Source organism: Equus quagga, chromosome 1, assembly GCF_021613505.1.
Source record: "Equus quagga isolate Etosha38 chromosome 1, UCLA_HA_Equagga_1.0, whole genome shotgun sequence".
Lineage (NCBI taxonomy): Eukaryota > Metazoa > Chordata > Mammalia > Perissodactyla > Equidae > Equus > Equus quagga.
This window is the reverse complement of record NC_060267.1, coordinates 62,262,017-62,281,587: the sequence shown is the minus strand read 5'-3', so window position 1 is coordinate 62,281,587 and position 19,571 is coordinate 62,262,017. Positions and strand designations below refer to the sequence as shown.

The following is a 19,571-nucleotide window of genomic DNA, read 5'->3' as shown; positions in this document are numbered from 1 at the left end:
ATGCCCTTCCATCAGTGATTGGATAAAGAAGATGTGATATTTATATATGATAGAATACTACTCAGCCATAAAAAAGAGAAAATCATCCAATTTGCAACAACATGGATGGACCTGGAGGGTTTTATGTTAACTGAAATAAGCCAGACTGAGAAAGGCAAACACCATATGACTTAACTCATATGTGGAAGGTAAACAAACACATGGACAAAGATAATAGTTCAGTGGTTACTGGGGGAAGGGGACTTGGGGGCAGGCACAGGGGGTGAAGGGGAATATTTATATGGTGACTGACAAATAATAATGTACAACTGAAATTTCGCAATGGTGTAAACTATTATGAACTCAATAAAAAAAAAAAAAAAGAGAGAGCGATGAGGAGGGCATCCTCACATGTTCCCAGTTCTTGGTTTCTGTTTTTTCCTAAACTTGGCCACATTCCTGTACTTTTGCTTCTAAAGGACACTCCTATATCCTTATACTAGATTCTATTTTTCACTAATCTACATTGTTACTTTCTTTTAGGAGAGCAACAAAAATCGCATCTAATATGATTACCAACTTGTAGAAAATAGATATTCTCTTTCATGTGCCATGTGCAAACAGAGTGCCTGGCTATCGTGCATGGCAGACGTCTTAGAGAAAACAGTTTTGAAACATTTGTTATGAGCTCAATATGTAGTGCTTCTTATAATCAACTACTCCCTTCCTGCTACAGTGGCTTTGCCTTCTGTGGGTTCTATCACCTGCAAATTTGGAACATGTCCAGGAGTTGATGTGATACAGGAGGTCTAGGTTCAAATCCCTGCCCTCCCACAAAGAGCTGGGTGACCATGAGTGTGTCCTCTGCTCTTGAAGAATCTCAGGTATATTCACCCACACAGTGAAGGGGGAGTACTAAATAGCTCAGGTGACCTCCACCTGTGAATTTCCCTGGATCTGTGGTTCCTTTCTCTAGTGGGAGAGTTCCTTGAAGAGAACAGAGCAATGTTCTTACAGCAGTGTTTTAGTATTTGAAACAGAGTCTTGTTTCTCTCACCTCCTTAGCTATCCATGTGCCAGAAACATCTTCAGAACCTCCATCTTCTCCACTAGGCTCAACAACCGAATAGAACGACTCATGGATGTCATCCAATCTCCATCATTGGTACAATGAACAGAGTAGTCATGATTGCAGGAGGCTATCTATCTATCTATGGACCAGCAGGCAAGGAAAGGAGTCATTATCCCAGTAGTGTATAAATGATCCTAGTTATCAGGAAGAGATATCAGCAAGGGCTCTCCTCACAAAGGCTGATAGAGCCACTTTGGCAGCTGGTTGTTCAAACTGCCAGCAACAGAGACCGACACTCATTTGAAGAAACTTATCAGTCACTTGTTAGTAAGTTGACTGCATTAGTCAATTTCCATTCTGAAAGGGACAGTGATTCACTTTGACTAAAACCAACACCTCATCTGAGTATGGGTTGCTTTTCCTTTCTGCAGGGCATAAGCCAACATCACCATCTGCAAGTTCATCAAGGGTTCGATTTAATGACATGGAATCCTGCATAACATCTCATCGGACCAATGGACTTATATAGCAAGGGTAGCTGTGAGATCATGATTATGGTATCCACTGATCCATCCATACACTGCACCATCCAGAAGTAAATGGCCCAAGATAGTGATGTATGGTCTTTTGAAAGCACAGCTAAAGCACTATCTTGGAGATAATACTATGCAAGAATGGGGCACCATCCTCCAGAACGCAGTATGTACCCTAAATCAACGACTGTCTTATGGTACTGTGTCCCCAGTAGGCAAAATACGTGCTCCAGGAATCAAGGGTGGTAGCAAGGGTAGCCCTGGTTACCATCATCTCCAGTGACCTATTGGGGAATTCGTGCCTTCCATAACTGCAACTCTAGGCTTTGCAGGTCTAAGGGTCCTAGTTTTCAGAGGAGAGTCACTTCCACTAGGGGACAGAGAAAGAATCCCATTAAACAATTTTAGCACTTTATTGAGGTAAAACATACATACCATAAAACTCATCCACTGTAAGGTACAGTGCAATGGTTTTTGATAAATCTATACATTTGTGCAATTATCACTACAAACCAATTTTAGAACATTTACATCATTTCAAAAAGTTCTCTCATGCCCATTTGCAGTCAGTCCCTAACTCTAGCCCCAGGTAACTACCAATCTACTGATTTCAAGAAAGGTTTGCCTTTTTAAAGGAATTTAAATGAAACAGTACAATATGTAGTCTTCTGTGTCTGGCATCTTTCACTTGCCATGTTTTTAAGGCTCATCCAGTTGTAACATGCATCAGTAGTTTGCTCCTTTTTATTAAGGATGTACCATTATAAGGATTTACCATATTGGGTTTATTTATTCACCCATTGATGGACATATGGATTGTTCCCAGTTTTGGGATATTATGAATAATGCTGCTATGAACATTTATGTACAAAACTTGTGTGGAATTGGTAGGTTGTATGGTATGAATGCATTTAACTCTAAGAAATTGGTAAACTATTTTCCAAAGTGGCTGTATCATTTTAAATTACCACAAGCAATGTGTGACAGTTCCAGTTTCTCCACATCTTCACCAACACTTGATGTTATTTGTCTTTTCAATGCAGATCTTCTAGTGGATGTGTAGTAGCATCTTACAGCAGTTTTAGTTTGCACTTCCCTGATGGCTACTAGTGTTGTGAATCTTTTCATGTGCTTATTAGCTGTTCACATACCTTTTTGGTGAAGATATTTTAGTTGTGTTGTTTGTCTTTTTATTGCTGAGTCACACGTAAAAATTCTTTGTGTAACCTGGGTACAAGTCCTTTATCATGCAGCTATGTGCTGCATAATAACATTTCAGCCAACGATGGACTGCACATGCAACGATAGTCCCATATAGTCTAGGTGTGTAGTAGGCTATACCATCTAGGTGTGTGTAAGTACGCTGTATGATGTTCAAACAACATCAAAATTGCCTAATTACACATTTGTCAGAATGTATCCCTGTCATTAAGCAATGCATGACTGTGTATATAATTTACAAATATTTTAAGTCTTTTTTATTTTTTCAGGTGTCATTTGAAAACCAGAAGTTTTTAATTTTGTAGTACAATTTATCAATTTTTAAAAATGAATTTTGGTGTCTTGTTTAAGAAATCTTTACTTAACCCAAGGTCACAAAGATTTTCTCCTATGTTTTCTTCTGGAAGTTCTATAGTTTTATGTTTTAAATTTAGGTCTGCAATCCATTTTGAGTTAATTTTTTGTGTGGTGTGAGGTAAGGGTCTCACTCATTTTTTACATATGACCATCCAATTGTTTCAGCACCATTTGTTGAAGACTATCTTTTCCCCCATTGGATTGCCTTGGCATCTTTGTTGAAAGTCAATTGATCGTGAATATAAGGACTAATTTCTGGACTGTCTATTTTGTTCTATATATTAAACTTTAAGCTATGACTACCCCTCTGGTATGTTGGACTTCTTATGACAGGAGACCAGCAGGCAAGGAAAGGAGTCATTATCCCAGTAGTGTATAAATGATCCTGGTTATCAGGAAGAGACAGGGCTGCTGCTCTTACACAGTGAGGGATGCTATGGACTGAATGTTTGTGTCTCACCAAAATTCATATGTTGAATCCCTCAGAGTCTATTACCTGGGAAACCCAACCTATGATCACCATATTTCCAACAGTAGGGCCACATCACAGAGATTCAGAATCAAGTTGTCTGGTTTTGAAGAGAGCCACCATTTCAGTCCAGAAGTTATTCCATTGCAAGCATAACACAGCTGTGGAGGTAGAGAGAAGACAGAATTTCACAGAGAAAAGTTAATGTGGCATTACATAGAGCAAAGGCATTGTGCACCTTCAATTTTGAGGGGGCTAGGTGTGAGTATCAAGTTTCAGAATAATGCAGAGAGCCAAGCAGCTAACCAATAGTACAACAAAAAGCTGGTTGTGGGATTGTGGCCAGTCTGGGAGTAGTGCTCACAACTGAAGAGCACACAAAACTATCAAGTTAACCCAAGAAGGTCATGGTGTGGTGGATTCCAAGAAGTGACAGACATTACCAAATAGAGATTCTGATGTAGCTAATATTTCCTCTATGTTACTCCAGAATATCAATTAATTAATGAGGACAGCACTTCCCAAACTTTAATGGGCATATGAATCTCCTGGGGATTTTGTTAAAATGCAGATTACAGTTCAATAAATCTAGAGTGGGACTGAAGATTCTGCAACCCTAACAAGATCTCAGGTGATGTCACTACTGATCTTAGACCACACTTTGAGTAGTGAGTACCTAGGATATTCTAGTAGAAGTAGACTGGCACTGGGGTTCATTCATTCATTTGCCTGATTGATTTATATATCCTTGGTTGAGAAAGAATTTTGAGACAGCTAAAAGATTCAGATGTATATAGTAATCCATAGAGCAACCACTAGTAAAATAAGGCAGATATAGCCATCAGATAAATTAAAAAGGTGCCAGCCCAGTGGTGTAGTGGTTGAGTTTGGCATGCTCTGCTACAGCAGCCTGGGTTCACAGGTTCAGATCCCAGGAGTGGACCTACACTACTCATCAAGCCATGTTTTGTGGTGGTGACCCACATACAAAACAGAGGAAAGATTGGCACAGTTGTTAGCTCAGGGCCAATATCTCTCACAAAAAAATTAAAAATAAAAAAGGAGTTAGTTCTAGGAACTATTCAATTAACCCAAGAGACTACAGGAAAGGAGGAACAGAGGAACAAAAAAATAGATGAGACATATAGAAAACAACAACAAAATAGTAAATCTAAAGCCAGCTAATTAATGATTACATTAAGTATAAATGGATTAAACATACTAATTAAAAGAGAGAGACTGGGTAAAAAAGCAAAACTCAACTCTATTCTGTCTAAAAGAAGCATTTTAAATATAAAGACATATAGTTGAAAGTAAAAGGATAGAAAAATATATCAAACAAACTGTTAGCTGGAGGGTTATATTAATATCAGGTAAAGCAGACTTAAAGAAAAAGAATATTACCAGAGATAAAGAGGAACATAGCATAATGATAAGGTGTCAATTAATCAGGAAGACACAAAAATCATAGACATGTATTCACCTAGTAACCAAGCCTCAAAATAATGTGAAGCGAAAATGGACATAATTGGAGGGATAGATCCAGTTGGAATTGGAGATTTTCATATCCTTTTCTCAGTGATTGATAAAACAATTAGGAAAAAAATCAAAAATTAATTCACTATTCAGGAACAGGACAGGGATACCCAGTCTCACCACTTTCATTTAACATAGTATTGGAAGTCCTAGCAGTAGCAATTAGGCAAGAAAAAGAAATAAAAAGCATCCAAATTGGAAAGGAAGAAGTAAAACTGCCACAATTTGCAAATGACATGATACTATATATAGAAAACCCTAAAGACTCAACCAAAAACCTATTAGAAGTAATAAAGGAATTCAGTAAAGTTTCAGGAGACAAAATTAATATACAGAAATTGTTTGCATGTCTATATACTAATAACAAGGTATTAGAAAGAGAAATTAAGAAAGCAATCCCATTTACAATTGCATCAAAAAGAATAAAATACCTAGGAATAAATTTAACCAAAGAGATGAAAGACCTATACTCTGAAAACCATAAGACAGTGATGAAATAAATTGAAGACAATACAAATAAATGAAAAGATACTGCGCTCATGTATTGGAAGAATTAATATTGTTAAAATGTCCCTACTACCCAAAACAGTGCTCCCTGATTTCAAACTATCCTACAAAGCTATAGTATCAAAGTGTATGGCACAAAGACAGACATACAGATCAATAGAATAGAATAGAGAGCCTAGAAATAAACCTACGCATATATGGTCAATTAATCTATGACAACGGAGGCAAGAATATACAATGGGGAAGAGACGAGACAGTCTCTTCAATAAATGATGTTGGGAAAACTGGACAGCTACATGCAAAAGAACGAAACTGGACAACAATCTTACACCAAATACAAAAATCAGCTCAAAATGGATTAAAGACCTGAATGTAAGATTTGAAACTATAAAACTCCTAGAAGAAAATTAGGCAGTCCGCTCTTTGACACTGGTCTTAGCAATATTTTCTTGGACTGGTCTCCTCAGGAAGGGTAACAAAAGCAAAAATAAACAAATGGGATTACATCAGACTAAAAAGCTTTCACTCAGTGAAGAAAACCATAACAAAATGAAAAGGCAACCTACTGAATGGGAGAAGATACTTGCAAATGATATATCTGAAAAAAGGTTAATATGCAAAAAATAAAGAACTTGCACAATTTAATATTTAAAAAACCAAACAACTTGATTAAAAAATAGGCAGAGGACTTGAATAGACATTTTTCCAAAGAAGGCATACAGATGGCAAATAGGTACATGAAAAGACGCTCAACATCAGATCAGAGGAATGCAAATCAAAACCACAATGAGATACCACCTCGCACTTGTCAGAATGGCTATTATCAAAAAGGCAAAAGATAGCAAATGATGGCAAGAATGTGGAGAAAAGGGAACCCTTATACACTATGGTAGGAATGTAAATTGGTGAAGCCAATATGGAAAACAGTATGGAGGTTCCTCAAAAAATTAAAAATAGAACTACCATATGATCCAAGAATTCCACTTCTGGGTATTTATTTGAAGAAAAAAACAATAATTCAAAGAGATATATGCACCCTTATGTTCATTACAACATTATTTACAATAGCAATATATGGAAGCAGTCAAAGTGTCCATCAATAGATGAATGGATAAAGAAGATGTGGTACACATATGTACATACAATGGAATATTACTCAGCCATAAAAAGAATGAAATCTTGCCATTTGCAATAGCATGGATGGACCTAAAGTGTATTAGGCTAAGTGTAATAAGTCAGACAGAGAATGACAAACACCGTATGATTTAACTCATACGTGGAATCTAAAAAATAAAACGAACAAATAAAACAAAAGAGAAACAGATTTATAGATACAGCAAACAAACTGGTGGTTTACCAAGGTTAGGGCATGGGTGAAGTAGGTGATGGGGATTAAAAGGTGAAAATTTCCAGTTACAAAATAAATAAATCATGGGGATGTAATGTACAGCCTAGGGAATATAGTCAATAATATTGTAATAACTTTGTATGGTGACAGATGGTAAACTAGATTTATTGTGGTGATCATTTCATAATGTATATAAACATTGAATCTCTATGATGTACACCTGAAACTAATACAATATTTTATGTCAATTATACTTCAATAAACAAAATTAATTCACTATGGATCATAGACCTAAACATAAAAGCTAAAACTATAAAGCTTTCATAATAAAACATAAAAGAAATCTTTGCTGGGAGTAGGCAAAACTTTCTTAGAGAGGATATAGAAAGTAATAAATAAAAAGAAAAAATATAATAGAGTTCATAAAAATTTAAAACATCTGCTCAGCAGAAGACACTATTAAGAAAATGAATATGCAAGCCACAGACTGGGAGAATGTTCACAATACCCATACTTGACAAAGGATTTGTATTTAAAATATATAAGGACCTCTTACAACCCAGTACTTAAAAAAAAAAAAACAAGAAAAAAGTATAATAAAGGACAAAATATTTGAACAAATAATTCAAAAAGATATATGAGTGACTAATAAGCACATGAAAAAGTGTTCAATATTGTTAGTTATCAGGAAAACACAAATGAAAACCACAATGAGATACCACTACACAACAACCAGGGAGGCTAAAATTTTAAAGACTGACAACACCAAATGTTGACAAGAGTGTGGTGCAATGAGAACTCTAAAGCATTATTGATAGGAGTAAAATGTACAAACACTTTGGCAAAAGATCTGTTCATGTCTTATAAAACTGAGTGTTTACTTCTATTGTGACCTAGCAATCCCATTCCCAGGTATTTAGCCAAGAGAAGTTGAAAGACTTGTATGAGAATGTTAATAATGATACACCTAAGACTGATGCATTTCGCTGAGTAAATTATACCCAAAAAAGTGGACAACTGTCTATCTATCTATCTGTGTGTCTGTCTAAAGGTATGGACTTGTTGTAATGACTGCTATTGGCACGCCACAAACTTGTCTGGTGAACTTTCTATCAGACTCAATACAAAAGGAAGGTGTACTCTATTGAGGGCTTGTTTTTGTATTTGTTATTGTTTCTTTGCTCTAAATAATAGTGAAAAGCTCCTCTCACAAGCAGATCATCTGAGGGCCCAAGATTCCTTGTGCCTCTGGGGCTGATGGCAGAGACTGGTTTGCCAGGGCAGATTTTGGTCATGATTTCATCATCTATTTATTGAGTTACTGTTTAGTTACTGTTAGTTATTTGTTGGGTTACTGTAGGAGGAATGTTGTGCTTGGTTCAGGCTCACATATTTAGTGTAACTGAGCATATCTATAATGATTTATTGTCTTCCTATCCTTGAAGGGCTGATACACAAAAGAGGAAGCAACGATGTCCTGCATAGCCCTCAAGAGCTAAGTGAGACCCTAGGGTAGAGCTGCAGGGAGATAGGCAGGCTTTGATCCAGAATGAGAAAAATCTGGTCACAAATTTCCTCTGGCAATAGGACAGACTTTTGGGGAAGTAGAGGGTTCTCCTTAACCAGACCACTTTTTTCCAGACGTGTCACCTCTTCCTTTCTCTAGCTTCTTCCTCACAGCTCATAACCATTTTCCATGTATTGTTCATCTGTTGTTGCAAAACAAATGACTCCAAAACTTAGTAACTTAGAAGAACACAAATATATTGTTTGACAGTTTCTGTGGGTCAGGAATCTGCTGAGCAGAGATTAGCTGGGTCCTCTGCTCCAGGGTCTTTCACAAGATGCAATCAAGACATTGCCTATGGCTGGGATCTCATCTGAAGGTTAGACTGGGAAAGGGTTTACTTCTAAGCTCCCTTACATAGTTTTTGGAAGGATTCAGTGCCTTGAGGTTTATTGGTCTGAGGACCTTAGTTTTTCATTGTTTGTTGGCCAGCTACTTCCTTCAGTTCCTTGCCAAATGGGCCTCTCCAATCTGGCAATTTGCCTCATCAAACCTAGCAAGAGAGTGTATTCTTTTGGTTAGAAACAAGTTACTAAACAGAAGGGGTTACGATAAGGTCATGAATACCACTAGGAAAGAATCATTGGGGGCCATCTTAAAGGCTACTACCACATTCCAGATTCCGCCAACATAGAATGTCTTCCCTGGACTTTGTTTTGTACTGTACCTCTTATTCCATGATGCTTTTCAAGCAAATGGCTTGTTGAAAATATTGAATAAATACTCAAGCCCAAGATCTGTACCAAGCTCTGTCCCCAAGATGGTATTCCCCTTTCTCCCATCCCTTGCCTGTCTCTTCATGTGTAACTTTTCCTCCATTGTTCAAAACCTGGCTAGAAGCTGCCTCCTCCTTGAAGTCTCCCCAGCGCTCTAGGTGGGAGTTCCCCCAAGTGTCCACAGCCATGCCCTTGAACACTTGGTTTAGAAGCATTGTGCCCACAGCTGCTGGTTCTGTAATGCTGTGAACCTAGGATGTTCCTAAATAATTCTTATCTTCCCAGCTGCTCTTTTCAAGAATTTTAAGCATTTTGAAGTTTGTAGAAATTCAATCAGGATACAGAAATGCTTCCCCTGATATTATTCAGTAGCCTAAGGGAGTGGAAAGTTCCAGCAGGAACAAAAGAAAGAGAAAAAAGAAGCCTTCCTGGAGTGCTTTCAGCCTAATTGGATCTTGGGGACATTGTCCCAGAGGTATAAAAAGTTTCCTGATGGTTCCATTTCCAAACTTTTAATCACTTCAGGGGACACAATAATCCCAATTATACTGATTTCAAATTGCCTTCTACATGCACTGGTGGCTCCTTTCGTTATTTTGCTTAAAACACAGAATTAAGTCAGAGAGGGAAGAATTGGCTTTCATCTCTCCTTTAAATCAGAAGTGGACATCTTAGCCTGGACCTTTAAAACTAGTGTTGCTACTTCTGGCTCCTGTACTGTTTCTAAGCCATAGGGACCCATTCTCAGTAAGTTCCTGAATAAGGTAAGTGAGAGTTCTTATAAAAATAATCCTCAACCTTTTATTAGCACAGTAACATTTCCAGCTTCTGAGGATTTTTTAAAGGGGGTGGGGCTTGGAAAGAGAATAAATAAAGGAATTTATGTAGTATCACAAAGATTGAGAGCCACGCAGATGCCCTTCTTCCTGGGTCAGAAAACCTAGATGGCAAGAAGCCTATGAAACTATTCAGTCTCTTTTCGTGAACTCAATTTCAGAGACATCCTCATAAATTCGATGGTCCCAGGGTTGCAGATCCTCTTCTTGTACAACTCCAGGGAGCATCATTTGCACTGTAGCCATGGAAATAGCTGGAGTTGTCCCAGAGTTACACTCCAGAGGACACCATTTATATTACCAATGACATAAATGATATCTGGAGCTGTGAATCGCTGTGACCTGGCATCACTAAGCAGCCCAGACTTTCTGAGCCCTCCTTGCCCACTTCAATAAGAGAAGCTCTGCTTTATATCTGAGGGTTCTGAATTTAAGAAAACAAAAGTTCTCTTTCTTAACGAGTTGGAACATCATTGATCTCTTCCAATCCCAGGACAGAATAGTGTAACCTGAGGGTCTAATTGAGGAAAGAAAGTACTGAAGTCTACACAGCAGATTAGAAGGTAAAGTAGAATACAGCTCAAGTCTCTGGGCTTACAGAACTGATGACTTCCCACAAATTCAATGCAATTCCAGAGGAAAGCCGAACAACCATCACATGAATGAGAAAAATTCAGAAGGCTGCCTGCTTGGTTCAATGTGAAGAAGAATTTTCTGATACTCTAGAGCTCTTTAAATATGGAGTACACTGTTTGGGAGTGTAGTGAGCTCTTCATCATTAGAAGAGATCAAGCTGAAATGAAAAGTCATGCATTAGTGTGGTGTAGAAAAAGATCTAGAATGCGAGAGAGAGTTAGACTAAATTACTTGGGGAGCATAATCAGTGACAGGATGTTAGTCTGGGTGATGTATCTAGCAGCTCAGCCAAAAGGCTCAAGGACTGTTAATGTCCACTAATTCCGATGTGGACACTAACCCAGAGGAAAGGTGATCCAGTAGTATGATAAAAAAAAAAAAAAGCACTGCTTTCGTTACCTAAGATAACTAGATTTCCAGAAGCTGTGATCCACTGTGGGTTTTTGGAACCAGTCCTCTGTCTATATTCATGGAATATCAGATTCAAACTATTGGAACATATCAGCATTTCCAGAGCATGAAGTTATCTTGGAGACCTCCCTGCTTTCCCTTGAATCTCTCCATGTCCAGTCTCCTTTTGTCCATAAATGCACAGCTGGATTCTGTATCACCAAAGGAACCTCCCTTGGCTCCTGTTCCCGCGAATACCCTGAGTCCTGTTGTGGATGCTCTGGCCTCTCCTGAACCCTTCTATTTCCCCTCTCTGCCAGGTTGTGAATCCACCTTAGCCTGGGCCGTGAGTCACTCCTGTTCCTGAGAGGAATTGTCACACCCACGTACTGGGTGATCAACGAGTGTTTGGTGGTTGGATGTTCAGACATGGATGGATGGATGGATGGATGGATGGATGGATGATCAATGGATGGATGAACAGATGGACAGACAGATGGATGGAAAACCCTGGAGTTGGTCTTGCCCATGAGAAGGGAGATCTTGGAAACAGCAAGTATACTTTATGTGACAATGGTCTGGAGAGAAGAAATAAAGTGAGTATTCACAACTAATCATTTCACTAGTACCTGGCCCAAAGTGGGAGAACATGGAGCAAACTGAAAGTCACTTTTCTGATCAAAGTTTAATGAGATGAACTGCCCTATAGGACACAGAACCACTAAAATTAATGTGTTTTGTGTCTTGTCTCTGATCAAATGCATTAAATTATCAGAATCATCATTTTAAACACTGTAAATTTGAAGTCCTATGCCCCCAAAGTAATTTCTGATTTTCTTGCTCCTTTTTCCTGGAATGAAATAGAGACTGTGGACTTTCAGAACTGTTTGCAAATCCCTCAGCCTGACTGGAACTCCAGACCAGATGCCCTAGACCTATGCGAGGCAAAGAATGTTGAGTTTGGATCTCTGAGTATTTTCTTCAGTTGAAAGAGGAGACACACCACGGAAAATGCCAACCAGACTGCCTCTGTGACAGAGTTTATTCTGCTGGGCCTCTCAGCCCACCCAAAGCTGGAGAAAACGTTCTTTGTGCTCATTCTGCTGATGTACCTGATGATCCTGCTGGGCAATGGGGTCCTCAACCTGGTAACTGTGTTTGTCTCTCACATGCACACACCCATGTACTTCTTCCTGGGAAGTCTCTCCTTCCCGAGCATCTGTTACACAACCTCCTCAGTCCCCCTCTCCCCCCCATTCTTGATAGCTTCCTGACCCCTAGGAAAACTATCTCCTTCTCAGGCTATGCCGTCCAGATGATTCTCTCTTTTGCCATGGGAGCCAGAGTGTGTGCTCCTGGACATGATGGCGTTTGACTACTATGTGGCCATCTGCAACCCCCTTAGATACTCTATGGTCATGAGCAAGCCTGCCTATGTGCCATGGCTGCAGGCGCCTATGCAGCTGAAAGTGCTGCCTCCATGGTTCAAACATCCTTTGTGATGAAGCTGCCCTGCTATGGGAATAACATCATCAACCACTTCACCTGTGAGATCTCAGCTGTCCTGAAGTTGGCCAGCGCTAACATCTCCTTGAATGAGATCAGTCTGGTAGTGACAAATGTGATCTTCCTTGCAACCCCAGTCCTGTTCATTTTTGTCTCCTTATGTGTTCATTGCTATCATTGCTACCTGTCATTGTTACCATCCTGCAGATCCCCTTAGCTGAGGGGAGGAAAAAGGTTCTCTCCACCTGCTCTTCCCACCTCCTGGTCATGGTCATCTTCTATGGGACCATCCTCTTAATGTACGGGAAGTCCAAGTCCAAGGACCCACTGGGGGCAGACAAACAGGACCTTTCAGACAAGCTCATTTCCCTCTTCTATGGAGTGCTGACCTCTACACTCAACCCCATCATCTACAGCCTGAGGAACAAGGATGTGAAGGCTGCTGTGAAGAACCTGGTAAGTCAGAAATGCTTCCCCCAGTGATGTTTGGAGGAGAGATGTCCCTGTAGTTCTGTGCCTCTTGGCTGCTCTCACCCACAAATCTCAGAAGAATGTATCCCCTAAAGAAGATACACCTGAAGAATGATTACCAGAAAATTGACTTACACATGTAATGGAGAACTTTGGCTGTTACTGGACCCAATTGTTAAAAATGATGAAACCTAAAACCTAATGGGAATGTGACTTGAGAGGATGGAAGTGGAAGGCTGCTGAAAACACAAGTAGTGATTTTTCTGATTCTCTACTGTGCAAATCTGAATTTACCTTTGTCAGAAGGTTATTCCTTTGTTTTGAAAAATAGCTTTGCGTACCTTTGTGTTATGTAAAGGTCCAAGATCCTACTCTGGAAAGGAAGCACTGAAGACGATGTAGGGCAAAACGTCATGACATAACAGTATAAAAAATTATCCTTATTATAGATGAAATGGCACATCTTCAAATTTTATTTTCCTTGGTGGCAGGGCTGAGATTGGAGATGAGAATGCAGCTGGCATTTTTCCTTTCCCTGACACTCAGAGGAGTTTGGACCAAGTCGATTTCACGTAAGGCATTTCCTTTGAGGGCAAGTAGGCCAGATCTTGCAACACGCGTGTGGAGGATCTTAGCCTGGGAGCACTCAGAGTTTCATTTTCCTTCCCTCAGTAAGTCTTGTTTAAGTTCACAGTCTGGCCCTACATTCTGGGGAGTTAAAGGATGGACCTGTAGGGGGAGAGCAGAGCAGGGCTACCACAGCAAGCTGAGGGAGGCTGGAGTCAGGATGGTAAGACGTGACCAGCAGAAGATGGAGCAAGGTGGCTGACTGAGGAGACCTGGATGACAAAACTGAACGGTGGAGCCAGTTCACTGTGAACCTGACAAGAGGTCCAGAAGTAAAATGTGTGAGGGTCTCAGGCAGTAGAAACACAAAAGGGGGCAAAGATATTGCAAGGGAGAGAACTTCGAATGTCTCTTTTTCCTTGAGGCAATTGGATGTCTATTTTTTCCTGAGAATCAAAACTTTCTGATGGAGACAAACACTCCTTGCTCAAGTATCCCGGGCTCCTCCTGTCTGAGACGTGGCCTGCCACTCTCTTCAGCCCTGCAGGTGCTCTCCTGCCCATACTGGGCAGAAACGTGCACACCGCTCACTGCCTGTGTGGCCCCTTCAACAGTCTCTCAGGCTGTAGGAGCCCAGGGTTATGTTCCTGTTTCACTTTTTCAAACCCAGTATTATCTGTCCCATGCTGGTGTGAATTTGCCTTTTCCTATTGAGCACAGAGCCCATCTACACCCTCTTATCTCACTATAGAGAGGACGGCATCAACTTGGGATAAATTCCAACCATTTGTAAGTTAAGAATTGACTTAAAATGAAACATAGTTGCAGAACAAAATTTCTCTTACACATACTTCATCTTACTAGTTTTGACTTAGAGGACTGTGCCTGGTTCCCCTCCCAGATCCTTCTGTAGGACTGAAGGACGTGTTCCTCCAGCTGCTGAAGGTGCTACTGGCAGATGGCTTCCAGCTGTCAGACGTCTTCGGGAGTTAGCTAAAGAGGGCTCTGAGCTGAAGACAGCTGACTCACCCAAGGTCATGCCCACTTCTTTGGGACACCCCAGATCCAATGACTGATTGATGGAGGGACATAAATGTCTTGCCACAACTCAGGACAGCTCTGAAGGGCCATCCCAGGGCCAGAGTTCCCCATGGGGTTGACAGGCCTTTGTTGAGACTGCATCACAGCCCAATTTCCCCCTCTGCCCAATCCTACTTCCTTATCCTCCCCTCCATCAGTGTTGATCCCAAGAGCACTTCCTAATAAACCTCCTGCACCCCATCTCAGACTCCGCTTCCCAGCAAACCCAAACTGTAACACCATGCAAACTCCAACGCTCAAGTAACACGTGTGTTCTCTTTTCAGAGAGTTCTATGGGCGCTGGCAATACTTAGCAAGAATCATGGAGATCGTCGGGTGAGGCAGCATAATGTAGTGTTAGCATCAGAAGCTTTGGAACCAGACCGTGGTTGGATTCCAGCTCCTGTACTTACCGTGGTTATAACCTTGAACTTTGCTTTCTATTGTAGACAATTTTTTTGAAATTGTCCTGCCAATCCCCACCCTGCCCACCTCCCTAGTTCAGTGTTTCCCAATCTTTTTCTTGCCAGGGAACTCAAAGAAAATAATGGGATTTGTTTGGCACCCTGAGGTAAGTGGATGAGTCTACTCATGGCTGAAGGCAATTCACCTGGGGGCTGAGGTCACTACATGTCCTGCTTAGTGAGCAGGGGGACTCTGAGCCTGGCATATCGGGAGACTGGCATATTGGTTAGAAAGCCCTGCCAGAGGTAGAATGCCTCCTCCATTAGCACCTGATGACAGGACAGTTATGCCCCTTTTCCTGGCCAGGGATGACTGGACACTTTACCCCAACTGGGCTAATCATACTTTCTCTCCAAGAAATTTGGAATTTGGATATAGAGACCCTTGTTAGTTGGCATAGAGCTCTTGAACTTAGAGACCACAAAAAGGCAGGATTGATGTGGTCATGTGCCTTGTAAGAGAGAGAAAGCTGGTCTGCAGAAAGAGATGGCAATCAAATGCACAAAGAGAACCACACTCATGTGAAAACAGAAACAGAGCCTGCAATACACAAGCTAAGACTTTGAAAAGTCGTTTTTCTTTTGTTTTATGGGAAGATTTAAACCTACACGAAAGTAGAGAAAATAATAAAATGAATCCTTTGGCATTCATCTCCCAGATCCAGGGATGAACTGTTCATGGCCAAACTTGTTCATCCATTCCCCCATGAATTATTTCTCCCTCTGTTGGATTATTCCAAAACAAATCCCAGATTATCATAACATTTCATCCTTAAATATTTCAGTATTGATCTCTAAAAATGATTAGTATTCTTGTAAAATATAAATAGTTTAACATTATCATACCTGAAGCTCAACAGTAATTCCTTGATATTGGGAATTATCCAGCATTTATATTTCCCCAAATGTCTTATATATGTTTTATTTATTTCAAAGTGTTTATTTGAACCAAAATCCGAATAAGACTATACATTACGATTAGACCCTTTTAATCCATATTTCTCTCTTCTTCTATCGCTTTCTGTTTTAATTTACTTTTTTGGGAAGGAATCATTTCCCACTATGGGAAACCATAGAGTTTACCACAGCCTGAATTTTGCTGATTATTGTCCTGTAGTGTCTGTCCTTGTATTTCTTACAAATTGGTGATTAGATCTAGAAACATGAATTTCTTTTCATTGTAGTGTAGTTTTGAGCCTTTGATTCCTGAGATCTTTTGACATGACCCTAGTATCTTTGATGGCTTCCTTGCTTTCTGGTATGTTGAGATGTTTCAGGCTCAACAGTTCCTCTCCAACATGGAAGCAACATTTTTTTCTAAGGAGCTTTTGTTTCTTTCAGTGGGGAATAGTATTGAGAAACCACAATCTGGGTATTAGGGGTGCTATTGAGTTTATTATAGTTTCAAGAACTTTTCAGTGGAAAGAGCTAGGATATACACATATTTCCTATATTTGAATTATATGTATGTATGAATGAAGTATTTAATCATATATATATAAATATGTATACAATCATATATATAAGTATATATATTCCATACGATTCAAAGTGAGATCTACAGAATTTTTACTTAACCTCATTGATTTTCATACCTGTATCTGCCTCATGAAATTCGTGAAAACTAGAGAAAAGATTTTTATTTTGTTTAATGTTTTTTAAGTTGAGGAGAAGAAGTGAGACATCAGAGTGATAACATTTTGAAGTCTTCAAATTGGATGGACTAGTGGTCATTTCCATACCAGATCAGACAGAGCCAAATCCTAAGCCAGAAACTAAGAGAGTTGAGTGACAACCAGATTTCCAGCACAGAAAAACTCACTATACCAGGTCCCTCTAGGACCAGGGGTGAAGGGAGTGCTGCTAAAATAAGAAGGATTAGGTAAAAAGTTTATAAGAAACAGTGTCCCTATACCCCTCCCTCATTCCGTGACACTGGCCAACTGTTCCTTACCTACCCCATCAAGAAGTTTATTCTCTAGAGAGGATAAAACAGTGGCTCCCTGGACTGAGGGACAAAGGGCAAAGTTTAGAGCATGGGTGCTATATCTTTCCAGGGAGAAAAAAAACTATCGTTAACCTAAAAAAATAAAGCAGGCAGTTATTGTACTAGTAAAATGGGTTTATTCAGGAATAGCAAAGATTTGCAATTCAGGACAAGCAGGCTATAGCAAAAGTCATAGGCAAGACCAGCAAACAAAGGAGAGGAATATTATTTTATAGAGAAAAGGGAGGAAGTTGGGAGGGATTGTTTTGAAAAAAATGTTCATTGGTGGAAAGTGCAAGTTCAGGGTGATTACAGTTTCTCACTAGCTGAGTTTCTGGGGGAAGTCAATTTCTTCTTGGGGATGCAATGTATGTCTTTTCTTGTTAGAGTCTGTCATTGACATTCTTCCTGTTGAGGACTTCTTTCTGTTGGGGTCTGTAATTGACAATCTTTCCTGTAATTGACCTCAAGTGGTACTGTGTAAGAACTCCCTCTTCTGGACTCCTGACTCCATTTTAAATGAAATTTCCCTTTACTAAATTTCTCCTTTTGATCAAAATCTTTCTTCAAAAGCATCACTGATCAAGAGTCAGGTTTTTCCAGATTCAATGGCCTTTTGTCCCTCAATGCTAGAAAGAAACTTTCCTGGGTGTCATGTCTCACGTCAGAGGGAAAGTGTACAGACTGGAAACCTATTGAGGTCACATTCATTTTCAAGGAGAAGTAGGAGGGATTCTCAGGAACTTCATATTGAAAGCCCATATTCTATCAAGATCATAAGCATTGGAGATCATCTCAAAGAGGTAAGTTAGCATCAAAGTTTTGGCAGGTGACTTAAAAATAGTTATACAAAACAGAATTAAAAGTAAAGCACACTCAAACTGAGAGCATGAAGACACAGTGCAGGAATAAACATGAAGCAATAGCTGATGAACTCTCTGCAAAAACAGTATAACTTTAAAAACATATTTAAACAGTATTGTTATCTTGAAAGAGCTGTTTGGAGCTAAATGTCATCCAATTATATAGTCTGTAAGGTTGTAAATCCAGATACTGTGAATTTGGATAAGAATCCAGAGTGAGTTAATAGTCTAGATGAAAGAAAAATTTCTGTGAATTCGGAACCTTCTAACTCTTTAGAAACAGCAAGTGGAAAGATTAATTTGTCATGGGATTGTGATGAGGCTGTTTCCAAAAGGCCATAATCAAAAGAAGAGGGTTCCCCCTTTGCAGGGGCCTGGGGCATGTGGACAAGGGCATTGCCCCTCCACAAAAGAGAGGAGAAGCAACAACTAGAAAAAGGCACACAGGCCTGGTTCAGTCACCCTGGGAAAGCTGTCCACCTCAGATGTCGGCTGCCTCTCCTCCCAGTCAGCTTGTCCTGGAAGTCTCCAGCATTTGTTCAGGACTAGATGTCAGGAGGAGCCTTCTTTAGGGCTGAGATGTGTACCCAAGTTTCAAATCCCTGGGTAGTGAGGAGGACCTGGTATAGTCCCTTTCTAAGAGGTTCAAGGGCAATAAGAAAATTGGAAACATTAGTTTGAAGAGACATAGCCAGACATTTAAGGAAGCTAGAACTTAGGATCCAGTACAGCTTACAGATGTATAACTAAATCTTAAGGATAATAAATAGGACTAAAATTTAATATGTGCAAAGGTAAAAACATTTTTTTCTGTCCATGATTATCCCATTTTTATAAAAGATAAGGATAGTAAATATCTGAGTCTATGTATATCTCTCTTGAATATGAAATTCCAGCCAAAGTAATGGTATATTTGCTAATACAGCAAATATTTCCAATCGTGTTCTATTATAAGGAGAACAGATTCTCATTGAATTTATGCAAATACATATATTTTCTTGAAAGGATTACTTAGGAGTTTCCAAATTCTAGAGGAATCAGGTAGGGAAAAAAGATAAATGTTTCAACCCTTGTTGTAAAGATACGTTTTCTCAAAGGAGAGGAGAAAAAGGGGTTCTTTCAACCCAATTCAGTGTGATGGTCTTAAAGTTATCCTACATCTGCATTTTAGAGTATTTGTCAGGATATTTTCCAGGAACTTCATTGAAGATAAAACATATTTGCAAAAGCACCAGAGTAAAATAATAACTGTCTGTAAATAACAAAAGACATAAAAATAGGAATGGTTAAAGATGTGGTGAACATTCATTATAACATAGTTGACAAATAAATTTGGTCATTTATGACTGATAACAATATACCAGAATATATCAGAACTTTCGTACAATCTCTAGAACATTTATTTTAATAACATTCACTAATATAATATAATATAATATAATATAATATAATATAATATAATATAA

The 19,571-nt window shown here is 39.4% G+C and overlaps 1 pseudogene; it reads left to right on the top strand.

Moving 5' to 3' along the window:
- Positions 1–1,566: 1,566 nt before the first annotated feature.
- On the top strand, positions 1,567–13,156 carry LOC124245348 (olfactory receptor 13C7-like; annotated as a pseudogene).
- The last annotated feature ends 6,415 nt before the right edge of the window (positions 13,157–19,571 follow it).